The sequence below is a fragment of the Pieris brassicae genome, chromosome 6, assembly GCF_905147105.1.
Source record: "Pieris brassicae chromosome 6, ilPieBrab1.1, whole genome shotgun sequence".
Taxonomy (NCBI): Eukaryota; Metazoa; Arthropoda; class Insecta; order Lepidoptera; family Pieridae; genus Pieris; species Pieris brassicae.
The window spans coordinates 15,396,466-15,411,068 of NC_059670.1; the positions used below are offsets into that span (position 1 = coordinate 15,396,466).

The window sequence follows — 14,603 nt, forward strand, 5'->3', positions numbered from 1 at the left end:
ACTATATTAGACACAAGTAACAATGGAACTTCTTTACAAAAGTCTTTATACGAAACTGAGTTGGTTTTCTTTGATTTAGTAGCAAATATAGTAGTAAATATCTTAAGAAGTTATTTAAATTTGTAAAAAAACATAACGTATATATTTACTAAAAATATAGTTGTTAGTTTTGAAGACAAAATGGCAAATTTTACTAGCAGGCTACTCCGACCATAGCTGAATATTTAGTTAAGTTTTAACAATAAATTTCTTAATTATGAAGAAATATATGGATTCGATTGTCAATTTTTTGTATTCAAATAATTATAATACAAAATATTGCTCTCAATAATATTAGCATTGGAGTTTAATGTTTATCCAATATTTGTCCGGACCATTTACACGGGAAAACGATATTTATTATTACAGAAATTGTCTAATAAAAATTCAATGAATATTACAATACTTTGTACGCATAAAGTAACATAAAATTCAACGTCCGTGATTTAGAAGGTTAAGCTATATTTCGATTTTCACATTTTTTAAGATGTTACGTCAAAAAAGCACAGTACTTGTCTTAAGTATATCGAATCTATTAGGAAATATTATGTTTATACATCATTCCATCGCCTCCGTGGCGCAATTGGCTAGCGCGTTCGGCTGTTAACCGAAAGGTTGGTGGTTCGATCCCACCCGGGGGCGTCTATTTTGTCTCTAATACACACATACACACATTTTGGTTAAATTTTCGCCGTAGTGTAAAGGTGAAAGACGCTTTTATTTTCATTACGATTGAAAAACTTTATTTAAGGGTTAAAAAGGTTTGTGTCATCTAAATAAATATTTGTCTTCAAATACTATACTATAGATACTTGGTCACGTGCCAGTGTTGTTTTATCGGTCATTGACATTTTTAACCCCAACTTGGCCATCTCTGGTTACTAGGTGTTACATTACGAATGGACAACTCTATAGTTCAATATTTCAATACTTCTAGTAATTTATCGTAGTATCCGATATAAATACATATATTTATATAGTACAAGGGCAAAACAATTTGTCTTCTTAATACTTGGGAGTCAGGATCCAGGGGAGTTATCTATATATAAATATATATAGTTTTTGATTATCATTATATTTATTTTGGGTTTAAGCTAACATCGAAAGACACTTCATACTGCATACCCATTTATGGAACCAGCTGCCAGGTATTCAGTTACGACTCAGGGGCTTCAAAAGAAGAGAGGTCTTTACCATAAAGGTCGGCAACGCACTGGCAAACCTCCTGGTATCGCATTGGCAGCGGTAAGCACTTAACTCGCGCGGCCCGCTCGTTAGTCTCTTGTCTCATAAAATAAGCAATTGAAAGATTTGGTATTATTTATCGTATTAAATAGATAAAGATAATTACGGCGTCATAAATCAGTAATTTTTAATGACTTTAAGCGTGAAGAGAGATTTCGTTTTCGAGATAATGTCTTATCAATGCTATACGTCTTGGATTTACATAATTCCTTACTATAAAGGAAATTTAGTACTAAGCCTGCCCCAACTTCGCACAGGCAAAAGTTTAAAAAAATATAATAACAATGATAAAAATAATTCTATTACAATTAATGAAATTCTGTAATAATCTTAGTAGTAATAAGGTAAAATGAAATAATTGTATTCATGTATATGATAATAAAAGCCTTTTGTTAAACTTAATCTAATTTAACTTTATTTAACCAATTTCTGTAAGGTTCGAAAAATAAGGTCATAAAGAAGTTTCACTTCTTACATGTACACGCACACATTTTTTTATAGAATATTTTAATTATTCATAGTATGGTAATGGTACATCCATTTCTATTTATGCACTTTTTCTATCATATAGGTAGTTCATGGATCCCATTACAAAAAACCATTCGGACGGGAATCAATAAAATCTTTGGAGGCGGAAACGAAAGTTACATCAGACTTGATTTTTTTTAAATACCTACCTTGCTAGAAGTTATTATCCAAATAGAAAAAAGTCTAATCTGTTGGAGCAAGGTCCGGGGAGTACGGAGGGTGTCTTAGCTCCTCTAATTTAGTAGAAGCCTGTTGTGCAGTATGTGGTCTAGCGTTGTCGTGAAGCAGCAGTGGTCTAGGGCGATCCTTGGTTGATTAGCAAAAAAACTCCCTTTGTCGCTACTCCCCTCTTTGAAGGCACTCTTAAAGCCTCAGCTAACATCGGAATACTGTGCGTTGACATATCGAATGACGTTCAGTTTCGCCGTCATTCGGAAGCTCCCTTCCTGAAAAGCTGAATTAGGCGGCTAAATCAGCCTCCAAAAAGCTGGTGGTACTAGGCGACGGTACTTTACTGGAATACTGTTCTCACCTCTGGGTGGCAGCACCCCAGTACCAGCTCCTTCCACTTGACCGTATTCAACGAAGAAAAGATTTATGTTATCTAATTAAACATTTACACTTATGCTAAAATTGACTTTTGACTGAATTGTGATACACTAGTTATGTACCCTAATATTGGTTTAGTTACATGTATATAATTCAGTTAGTAATTAGAAGCGTAAAACAAATGTTAGCACACGGGAAGCTATAATAAGTCATTTGAAACTAAATAATGTGTGGTAAAAATACCTCACTCATAATTGTAATTTAACAATCTCTTTTCCGATAATGTCCAATAACATGTCTCACTTAGATTGACAAACTCTTCAATAAGACAAATTAGTTTTTGTTAATGCAGCGTCGCTAACCCCTAATTTTATCTTTGTTAAAAGCTCATGTTGTAAACAATTAAAGCCAGTTGTTACCCAGCTTCAAACAAAGTGTTTTATTTAAAATATATTTGGACATATTTACAACAATGGCCACTGAACTTAACAGACGGAAAAGCTCAAACGTCAGAGTAAGAAATAGAGAAATTGGGAGTGAAAAGTAAAGCAGGTACAATATTCCTACATTTGTATATTCAGGAATAAATGATGGATGTGAATTGATGTGTTTGTTGATTGATCTCTTCATAATGTTTGTTCTATTATAATCAGATGTTATTCGCGCCAAATATGCTATATCCATAATGTGTTTACGAACTGCCTGCCTCGTCGGGGGTGTGACTTATATCACGACTGAGACTTGTTTCTGTTGTAAAGAAACATAATGAAATAATAAAGATTTATTTAAAAGTCCAGCAAAGACAATATATATCACGAATATGTTATTTCAATAATAGCAATGTGATAATGATATTTTAGCATTATTTGAAGCCGGTTTAATATCATATATTTTTATATAACAAACGGGGAGGAGATTCATGTCATGTTAAGTGATGGAGACACTCACACTGCCAGAAGGCTCGCTAGTGCTTTGCCAACCTTTTAGGAATTGGTACGCTCTTATGCTGAAGATACCGCTTGACAAAATAAATAAAATGTTTGTATATATACAATTTTTCTTTTTGTTTTCTAGAGCCACACAATAAGACCATCAGTTCTGAATTATGTAGAAATTGCGTGAATTAATCTAATCTCTGAAATCTTATTCCTTTAAAAAAAGTATGTCCATGCAATAATGACACCCTAGAGACATAAAAATCTACGACCGATTTGACAATTCCGGGTCACGTTAGGGATGGGAGATTAAATCAGATTTATAATGATAATCCAATTACTTATTCTCGAAATAAACTCAAAACTTCCTGACGAATTTAAAATTAATTAGAAACCCTTTTTAAGTGGCAGCCCTGTTCAGTAATTATTTAATGGGACGGACTCACAAATAAATATTGTTTTTTTTATAAAAATAGTATATGTACATTCTATCTATATCTCTATGCCATATTATAAATATATTTTATAATATTATTATTATTACTAAAGCTTTATTTTTTAAAATTTCAACAAAAAAAATTTTTTTAGTCCATACAACAAATGGTTTCTTACATTCTTACACATACATTTGATACATCTTCGAGGACTAATATAAATAATTTTGGGGAAAGTGGGTCACCCTGTCTTACGCCTCTTTCAATTCGAATTTCTCGGCCTTTGTTTTCTACCTTCATTTGACTAATACTATTTAATAAAATAATATAAAATGTGATTTAGTAATAATAATAGGATTCGAAATAAAAATTAAAAAGTACTTGTGTCATAAAAATAAATTTTATTGATATATCTGACTGCTGCCCGCGATAGGTTCCTAATTGTGCCTAAAAGAAAATATGAAAATATAACAAGGGAAAAAAGTTAGTTGGTTAATATATTATCCGAGCTAGAGTTATTTCAAACATGCAAAGAATTATCTTCTTGCGCTTTACTTCTGGTCGTATCCAATTAATATTAACAGTACATAAACGTATTTTTTAGTGCCGATGACATGTCCCACTCTGAGCTAATGAATCCGTCCCTGTATTAAAGCATGTCGAAACCGCGGAATGATTGCACGCTAATTATTATTATTAGTGCTATGGTTACCCCCTGGCCTGGTATGCGATGCGACTTGAGTTATGTGACGTCAGATATGATAGGTATGCGCTGTTAACGCTTCAATATTATACATAAATTATACAGAATTAAGCTTATTGTAATTATAATTAACTTATACAAATGTATGTACAATAGTTATAACAGGTCAAAGTTTAGATGCTATTAACACAAACGTTTATTATTTAGTGCTATTGTCTATTCATTTTATCTGAAAAAGGTGGGATTGCTGTATCAATATATATGGGAAAGTGATCAGCCGCAAGTGCCTATCACATTTTTCTGTCAATTTTGGTGTATCGGTTTCCTCACAATATTTTCCTTCACGATACGAGCGAGTGTTAAATGCGCACATTGATGTACAGCCGGGGTTCGAACCTACGAACCTCAGAACTGAAGCCACTAGGTCAATACTGCTCTGTCTAGCTATATATATTATAAGTACCATGAAACAGACACAACAATGTATCCATCCTGTAACAAAACAAAATTCTTTGTCGATTAATTTCCAAATATTTTCATAATGTAAAATGTTTTTCACTTATAGTAATATGAGACGTAGGTGAAATAATCTGTGGTATTTTTACATAAAATATGACCAGCATACTTTATGGTATCGTAAAGAGGTTTTATTGACGAAATATTTAATCTGTGGGCGAATGAAATATGGCGTATTGATATAAATGACATTTTGTTGTTACAAATAAGATATTTGTACTGCTTTTAAACATTCACAAGAATCTATATAAATATGTTTCATTATTTTATTGGCATACAAAAATCTTTACTTGGTGTTTAGGTATTAAAAATGATACCACAGGAGGGACCAAAATGTAATAGTTATTGTCAACATTCCTGGGTTCAGTTCAAGAGGAAACTTTATTAAAACATATTACACATGCATTAGAATTGTTAGATTTGGAGACCATTTTTTGTAAAAGACACAAGCCTGTGTTTCCAAATCTTACATAACAAACTGAACACTATACATTTTACTCACAATATATAGAGTTTAATATTCGATTCGATCGATTTCCTACTATCCTTAAGAAAGAAAGTTGCAGAAATATCATTTCATGCGCAATGTATGTAAAAAGGAAAACTATTTTGAAACTTTGTCGCTCCAATAGGTTTGAAGCAAGCTATATAAAAATAACTGATTATAAATCTTACAAAGCCTGTTGTTATTTCATAATTTTTCATTTCAATTTTGTCTTAAGTAAAAGGTCTAATGTTTATATATTATTTTTATAATTGTTGGACCAATGACGTTACGTCATTATAGACACTTTTGACAATGACAACTGACAGTAACGCCATTACTCCCACATTGCTTAGATTACTTTTAATAATAACAATGACTATGAATTCGTTATTAAAAAAGGTGTTAATTTTTAGATCTAGCAATATTAATAAAATCTAATAAAACTGAGGTTTGAAACTAATTCGACTTTAACCTTATTAATTTTTAAGCTATGTGACAAATAATGACAATGGCAACTGACAGTAACACCATGGTTCCGACGGTTATAATATACAAAGAATAAAAAAAAATTAGTCATAGTTTTAGACATTTCTTCAATAGAAGGAATCGCTTATGGAAGGAATCTTTAAACTTAGTAAACATTTTTTCATAGATAACAAAAATTACTAAGATAAAATCGTTAAAACCAAAACATTTTATTTAACATCCAATCGTGAAAAACTCATTACTCCCCTATTGTGTGAAACTACACTGTTTTAATTGCCACATTCCGTCGTGAACGATTTTTTTCATTGCCATCTATAAAAATCCGACTAATCCCGTTTTACGATTTCATTAAATTACAAATTAAGCGTCTCGCCTGCAATGCATAGCAAAAACGTAATAAATTTCCCATTTAAATTACATATGGTTTACTTGTATATCACATAACTTTGTTTTATACTTCTACCCCCCGAATCTATTGCGAACTGTGGAATTGACTCACGGTGAGGTATTCCATGGGCGATACAACTTCCATTAGTTTTATGAAGGAGTATGCTGGGTATATGGGTGTCCATGGGCTGAGATGACTGCCCTTTGTGGGCGTCCTGTAAGTTGCCCCTCTATTCTAAAAAAAAAACAGGTATATGTCAAAAATATAATCGCAAGAACTCAGAAGTACTAATGTCATATGGATGGAATATTATAGGAATGGGATGAGTCGATCTCAGCCAATAATTACTACATTAAAAACATCCATACTGATTCCTGTAATCATGGAAATTAGTCATGGAAACGCCGTCACTCAAAAAACCCTGCAACTAAATATAAAAAAGTTAAATTTATAAAACGTTACAATTCTATTAAATTATGTCAAATAAGCTACGACTGCGTTATTACATTTAAATGATAATTACACGCTTTAGATATTTGAAATTAGTAACACAAATATAATTGAAAATGTGTAAGATTTAATTGGTTAAATTAAATAACATTAATCAACAATATTGTCTGTTTATCGTTACTATATGAAATTTAATTGGTTTGTTTTTGGTAATGAATTTTAAAGACATTAAACAGCTGTTACAGTAAATTTGGAATCTTAATTTCATTGTTGGAATAACGTCGAAGACGTACTAGTGTTATGGCTATTTGTGTTCATACCAGTGGAATTCTCTTCCATACGCCTCCTTTATATAAGAGGTAAAATAATTTTTTAGTACATATTAAATCAACTACTTTCAAAAAGTTATATTAGTAAACTTTTGATCGGAACGTTAGAAATACATACGCTATTACATTATAATGAGAATTTTAATAGACGTTTTGAAAATAACTCTTTTAAGATTTGAAGCGCATTTTGTATTTATAATGCCAGAATGGAATCCATTGCATTTTCGGAAGTGCCGTGAATATCAGCTATTTAATAAAGTTCGGAAGTCCGAGAATGAATAAAAGATGCGTCGCAATTGAGGACGGGACGTAGGGCATAATTTTAAATCATTATGACTGGTTCCTGGATGACATTTCTTTAAACGAAAATGTAAGACGTTCGCGTTTTTAATGATAAGTTAAATTTACAGTATTTGCATATTCTCAACCTACACAGCAATAAAAAAATATATAAATAGAAAAATGTGCCTTTAATGCTGGCATTTCCTTGTACTGCGATACTTATTCGTTGACCGAGGAAAGCACCAGCTCTGGGGTCACCACATAATTATTTTAGACAGACTGTGCAAAAACTTATTTTTATAAAAAAATATGTTTTCTGAGAAAAAATTGATTGAGGAAGTTAAGAACAGATCCAAATGGAAAGTTCAGTAGGCCTTTACCCAAAATAATTTCTATACTGCAGAACAGGAATAAACGGAAATAACTAACGTAGACTAATATTAAAATAACAAACCTTTTCCATTTGATACACCTTTTGCTCCTATATAATTTATAACTAGTAAAAATCTTGTATTGTAATAATTTAAAATTAAGAACTTTGTTCCATGTAAAAAACTATAAAGATGCAAAGAACGAAGACGGTATCAAAAGGCCACTTCTTCCGTCTTTATCCTTCTGTGTAACATTATTGTTTAGCATATAAGCTCATCCAAAACACAAACGCCACTTAGAATACAGAAAACCTATTCGATATATAATTTTAACAATAGGGAATTAAATTGGCTTCATTATTATTATAATTTTAAAAGTGTCACTGTCAATTCGTTTTGTTTCCGTTACTTGCCTGAGGCAGTGCCTCAGTATAGAGATACACAGAGCAATTATTATAAACAAAGTTTAAAATCAACTTTAAGGGTATAAGCATGTATACACTTATATCTATATATTGTAACAAATACATAGTCTAGACTTTGCAAAGAGCTATGAGAATTTGAGAAGTTGCCAAATCACTTATAAATTAATCTCAAGTCACTCCAGTCCAGACAATCGTCCATACAAAAATACGTTTATTAAAATATATTTTTTTAACTTTTAGTAAACACAGCTGAGATTATTATTAAATTAGCATTTAGCAGCTTATAAATTAATAACGTCAAAGTCAAATCAGCTTCGAACCTCAATTTCATTAGATTTTTTAATATTGCAAGTTCTATTAATTAACACCTTTTAACCTAATGACGAATTCATAGACTTATTATTATACTCATAGATTATTTTTATTATTTTTTTATTATGGCAATAGTTTTCACTTTATGCTAGTTTCAAGTAAAGGTTGGGAAACTACACGCGAGAAAAAAGCATAAACAAAGACATGAAAAGAAAACAAAGGGATAAGCTAGTTTAAAATAAAATGTACATAAACATATTACATCTTAATATTATTATTTATTATGAAAGAAGATAATAAATTAGAATACAATAAAGGGTAAAGCAAAAGGCAGGAGTTTTTAGTCGGAAACGGGACATATAGTCATTGTTATCATTGTAAGTAATTTAAGCAATGTGGGAGTAATGGCGTTACTGTCAGTTGTCATTGTCAAAAGTGTCTATAATGACGTAACGTCATTGCTCCAACAATTATAAAAATAATGACCCATGACTACCAAATGCCAAAGGGCTCGCGATTGCGAGATGCGTTGTCGGGCTTTTAGGAATTGGTACGCTCTTTCCTTGAAGGACCATAAGTCGAATTGGTTAAAAACTTCATATGTGTACGTCTATTTTTTGTTAACTAACTAGCGCCGTGTATATTGCGCGGCGCAACCAAAGACAAAGTTAAGGCAAGTCACGTAATAAGATAATGGTCTCACCACCCGCAGTCGTGTGAAGTGATGCACTGATTCAAATGTAAGACTTGCATTACTAATTCGTACTTTAATAGTTTAACACAATTGTTCTATACCATAGATATTAAATTGAAACGTCTTATTTGTCTCTGAAGGAACGTGTTCTGAAGGTTTGATGTATAAATGGCAAGTAGCTCTCGGAAATCTAGCAAATCGGTAATGATTGTCATGATAGGACGTTTAAGCGTGCATTTTGCTTAAAGACTACATAGAAATCTGCATCTTACCACATCGTATATTTTTAACCACATCGACTTAATACCCAATATTTAATAACAAAATCTGTATGCGTCATAATCAACACAATCTCCAAATATTTGTTCATGTAGGGTTAGTAGGTAGGGTTCATGTAACTAATGAAAGTCTATTAAAAAATTATATTTACTGTCAGTTGTCGAAGAGCGTGGAGCCGTGGCAACAATGGCTCACCGTCACTGTTAAATCGCCAAATTGCATTTTTTTTTAAATTAAGTTTACAATTATGAATGTTTAGACGCAGTAATATAAAGAACAGTGTTGGCCTAGTGGCTTTAGCGTGCGACTCTCTTCCCTGAGGTGGTAGGTTCGATCCCCTGCTGTGAACCAATGGATTTTCTTTCTATGTGCGCATTTAACATTAGCTCGAACGGTAAAGGAAAAATCGTGAGATAACCGGTTTGTCAAGAGACAAAAAGTCGACGGCGTGCATCCAAGCTGATCACCTCCTTGCCTATTCGATTAATAAATGAAACAGATACAGAAATCTGAGGCCCAGACCTAAAAAGGTTGTAGCGGCATTGTTTTTTTACGACGCAGTAATATGTCCGAAAAAAAGCTTAACGTTAACTAAAAGTTATTGAAAAGCGAAAAATTCAATACTTACTATAATTAATAAAACAGGCTTTATGCGGCATCTGACTAACGGTTAATTACTCGGTAGCCAGCTTATTACGCAGCTATAAATAAATCAAAGTACCCGCTCCAATTTACCATAATAACTAGATAATTACTTGATATAAACTGTGAATTGTTATTCATTTTAATTATACAGGTATAATCTCGAAACTTGACAGGCTTTTGTCAAATGAGATTAAAAGACTTTCGTTTTTACAATATAAAGTTTACAGACAAAAATGTGTCGGAACTATGTTTACAAATAACAGGTGTATTTTTTTTTAAAGCACACTAAATACATACATATAAAAATGAATCCCTGTTGCCCTTAGTCATGGCATCACGCATTTCGCATTTTTTTTTTGTTTGTTATTGTCATGAGAATGTTTTTATGAAAGAAAAAAGTCAGAAAATTGGGCGAAAAATTAGAATATTTAAGAATACTTAACTTCCATATCAAGAAAGTACGACTTTTGTTACGATAGCAATTTTTTTAGTGCAAAGCGTTTTATTTAAACTGGATGAAATGAAAAATGAATATCGTTAAAAAACATGCTTCGTTCGATTGATAAAGTACATATAAAATAATTATTACAGTCGCTAATTGTTTGTGGCATTAATATTGAAAATCCATGGTTTTCACATGGTCAATAAAACTATGTGGTTAATTTTTTATGTATTAAAATACAAACGGTCACATTGCCAGAAGGCACGCAAGTGCGTTGCCGGTCTTTTAAACATTGGTACGCAATTTTCTTGAAGGACTCCAAGTCGAATTGGTTCGGAAATACCTTCCCATCTTCTATATATACTCGTTTACAGTAGAAGCATCCTTCAGAACCATCCATTTGGTTAATTTGGTTTATTGTTTAAAATACTTTGTTATTTTATAGATTTTACTCCAACTTCACGCTTGTTTAGAAGCAAACTCTTGCAGCGCAACAGATGAGAAAAATAATTTCTAGTTATGAATCTTGAAATGGTAGTTGGACTTTCAAACTTTTCGAAGAAATAGTACAGTTCATTTGCGCACAATCTGGTTGCACACGAAATGTCCCGAAACACTTTAACGACGCTACAAAAACAACTCGTAAGTCGCGAATTCGTCTTTTCTAATACCCTATAAATAAACATGTGGCCATTATTGAGAAGCATATACACTATATAGCAGGATTGAGTAGTTGAAGCATATGGCTCTTGACCTTTAAGTGCTGCGTGCATATCCTCGCAATGGATTTTACTGAAGGGAAACATTATGAGGAAATGGAAAGGAGAGAACGGACACTCTCAATACCAGAGGGCTCACGAGTGCATTGCCGGCCTATTAAGATCTGGTACGCTTTTTCCTTAAAGGAGTCCAAGTCGAACTGGTTCGAAAATACTGCTGGTTCCACATAGTGGTGGTGTGCGACAAAAACTGCCTTAAAAAACGCTCAGTTTTAGAACGACGGACGTCGAATTAATTCGCGTGGAATCTTGTATTCTGCCTCCATGTCCGATGATGAAACTCCGCTGCAGGTATACCTGATGAATATCCTTAAAATTATTTACTGATTAGCACATTGAAGTATTGAAATGCTTGATCATCACGATCAATATGATGAACACGCTTATATAAATTGCGGCGATTTTTGGATTTGATCTCGGTCGTATGAATAATTGTTTTATGTTGAATGACACCCAAAAATTAATTAATAACTAGAATATAACGTCTAGTGATGAAGATAATACAGCAAGGTGGCGGCTCCAAACCCTAGCAGCCAGTTCGTCCATACAAATGCACAAACTATAAATAATTATGTTCGATATTCGTGAAAATATGGAAACGTCACAGCATTTTTTCATTTCTAACCGTCGGTAAATCTCACTGAAACCTATAGAAATAACTTCACCTAAAATTACGATAAACGTAAAATGCAGTGTGTCGGGTCCTTTATGGCTCGTCTGAATGGCTTATTGATGTTGTGAGCCTTTCACAATGGCGCAGCTGTGGAGTGCTACAGATAAAAAATATTCACCTATAACTTACATTACGTTATTTCTTTTAGGCGATATTATCTTTATTCTCGGCGAATTGACTTTTTCGCGCCACATTTACAAATAAATAGATTAATGAATCGATTTTAGAATAGGTACGAATGAAAATGTTAAAATGTAAAATATATATTTGCCGGTTTGCTTATCTTGCCGAAGAGAAAAATTATTTAAAGGAACTTATAGGGAGGAATTATTTAATGAATTGTTTTATCAAGGCAATTATAAGGCATATCCATAATAAGGCATTAAAGATACACAGTCTAAGCCAATCATTCAATTTTCCAATGAAAACCGTGAGTTATTTAAATTCTCAAAACAAAATATTTAATTCCTTTAAATGACTAGCATTTTTTATATAATTATAATAAAAATAGACAAATAAATAACATGTATCTCAGTCACAAGTGGCAACGTCTAAAACACAATTATTATTGTTTTAAATTCTAGTAATTAATATGATTCATATTTATAATACGTGTTTGGGTGTTGTCCCAGTAATGCAAGTGCATGCTCCTGTCACCGCACCTTGCTGATAGTGATAAAACGGTTTTCTTATTTATTTATTCATTCATTCATTTAATTATTTATTAACTGCTTTAAATGTCGTTGTTACTTGTGGTGACTGGTCGGACTTGAATTCGTGTATACGGTGGTGTTAGTTATTTCGACTACGTATTTGTTGTGTCGTGTTGTTCCCAGGAGAATGTATGTGCGTGCTCCTATTTCACCATGCCTCCTGTCCTTAGAGGACAAATCTCTGTTTTGAATATATTTTAATGTTGTTATTATACTATTAATTATTTAAGAAGTCCCATCGAACATAGTGTAATCGTTGCAGCTCCTTACAAACATTGAGTAAAACAAAAATCTTGGCGATGAAATCTGGTAGTAAATGTTTAGAAACATTATTTTTTATCTATAAGTGTATTTTACGTTACCTATATGAATAAATATTGAGTTTTATACCTAGGCTTACGGTAGGTATGCGTAATTAAATACATATTCCTTTTAAAATAAATCACCTCGCAACCATTATACGCAACGATACAATATTTGACCTCAAATCATTAAAATAATTGAAAGAACTTGAATAAAATCTTCATAAATATCAATGTCAAATGTTTCAATAGGTTTTAATGTGAAAATATTACATTTTCGAAACTGACTGAAATTCTTTAATTTGAATAAATTGCCGAAAATATGTAGGTCGTATATATTCAAACTAATGAAGTGCTATTCATTTGGTGTTCGGAATGAATTTTTCAAATGTAAAGTACGATCAGCCAAAGTTACTAATGAATAAATTATTTACAAATATAAAACATTTTATATTTGAATATATATGAATGTCCATTTCACTACTTATCTTTATTATTATTATACTTGCAAAAGGTAACAATAATTGTTTAAAAATGTTACCTAGGAGTATGTAGATGTTAAAAACAATACAATAATTGTTATATCTACTTTAGGGTATTGATTCATTCTCGTATGTACAACTAAAAACTTATCTTAGTAACTATGTCTTCGAATATAAATAGACATAGGAGTCTCACAGACTATAATCGTGGGCATAAAATGCGAGGCTCATGGGGTATGCGTGTCTGTTTATTCTATACAAAAGAATCAATAATTTTTGTAATAATTCACTGTCAAAATAGTCAAAAGTCAAAACTCATTTATTCATATAGGTAACACAATGTACACTTATGAACGTCAATAAAAATGAAATATATATTAAATACTTCTAATTCTACATTTACTGTCAGTTCTCAAATCAAAGGCGTATAACGGAACAGAAGGACTGGCAATAAACTCTCCGCCACTCTTTTTAATCGCCAAGTTTTTTTTGTATTACACTATGACCCCGAGGTGCATATAACAACCTATTTTATATATACAGTCTAAAACAACATACCGCTTATATTGACCAAAATCAATAGTCCCGGCTGAATTCTATGTATTAGGTACTTAATAACAACGTCATCGGCTGTTACGACTATCGGTTTTTACGACCAAATATAAGTAGTCCCTTCGATATCATTACAACAGATTTTGTCTGTATTTAACTTAATGATTGTTTAAGATTTTGATCGTATTATAATTTGTAAAGGAATAATCGCATATCTGGGACACGTTTTGCGTCATCATCGATACATACGGATTGTTACTCCTAATGGTGGGCAAAATTCAAGATAAAAGACGCGCTGGTAGTAGATGTTGCCGAGGAACTGTTTTGACTAACACAAGATATCCGTGAATTCAAGTTGTTAAAAGCCAAAGTTTGTCAATAAAGTGGCACCTGAAGTAGAAGAAAGAAAATTGACATTACAGTAGATGAAACGTACAAGTGATATATTTGATTTTGTTGCAAATAATTGTAGCCCTTTGTATATTTAGTTAAACAGCTTGATCTTAGTCCACATCTCTAAGGTTGTTCAGGCATAGGTCAAGCAGAATGCGTGTGTATTTATT

The 14,603-nt window shown here is 32.1% G+C and overlaps 1 non-coding gene across 1 annotated transcript; it reads left to right on the forward strand.

Moving 5' to 3' along the window:
• Positions 1-607: 607 nt before the first annotated feature.
• Positions 608-681, forward strand: Trnan-guu. Its single transcript has one exon. It is a non-coding gene; the product is annotated as a tRNA-Asn (tRNA).
• Positions 682-14,603: the final 13,922 nt, after the last annotated feature.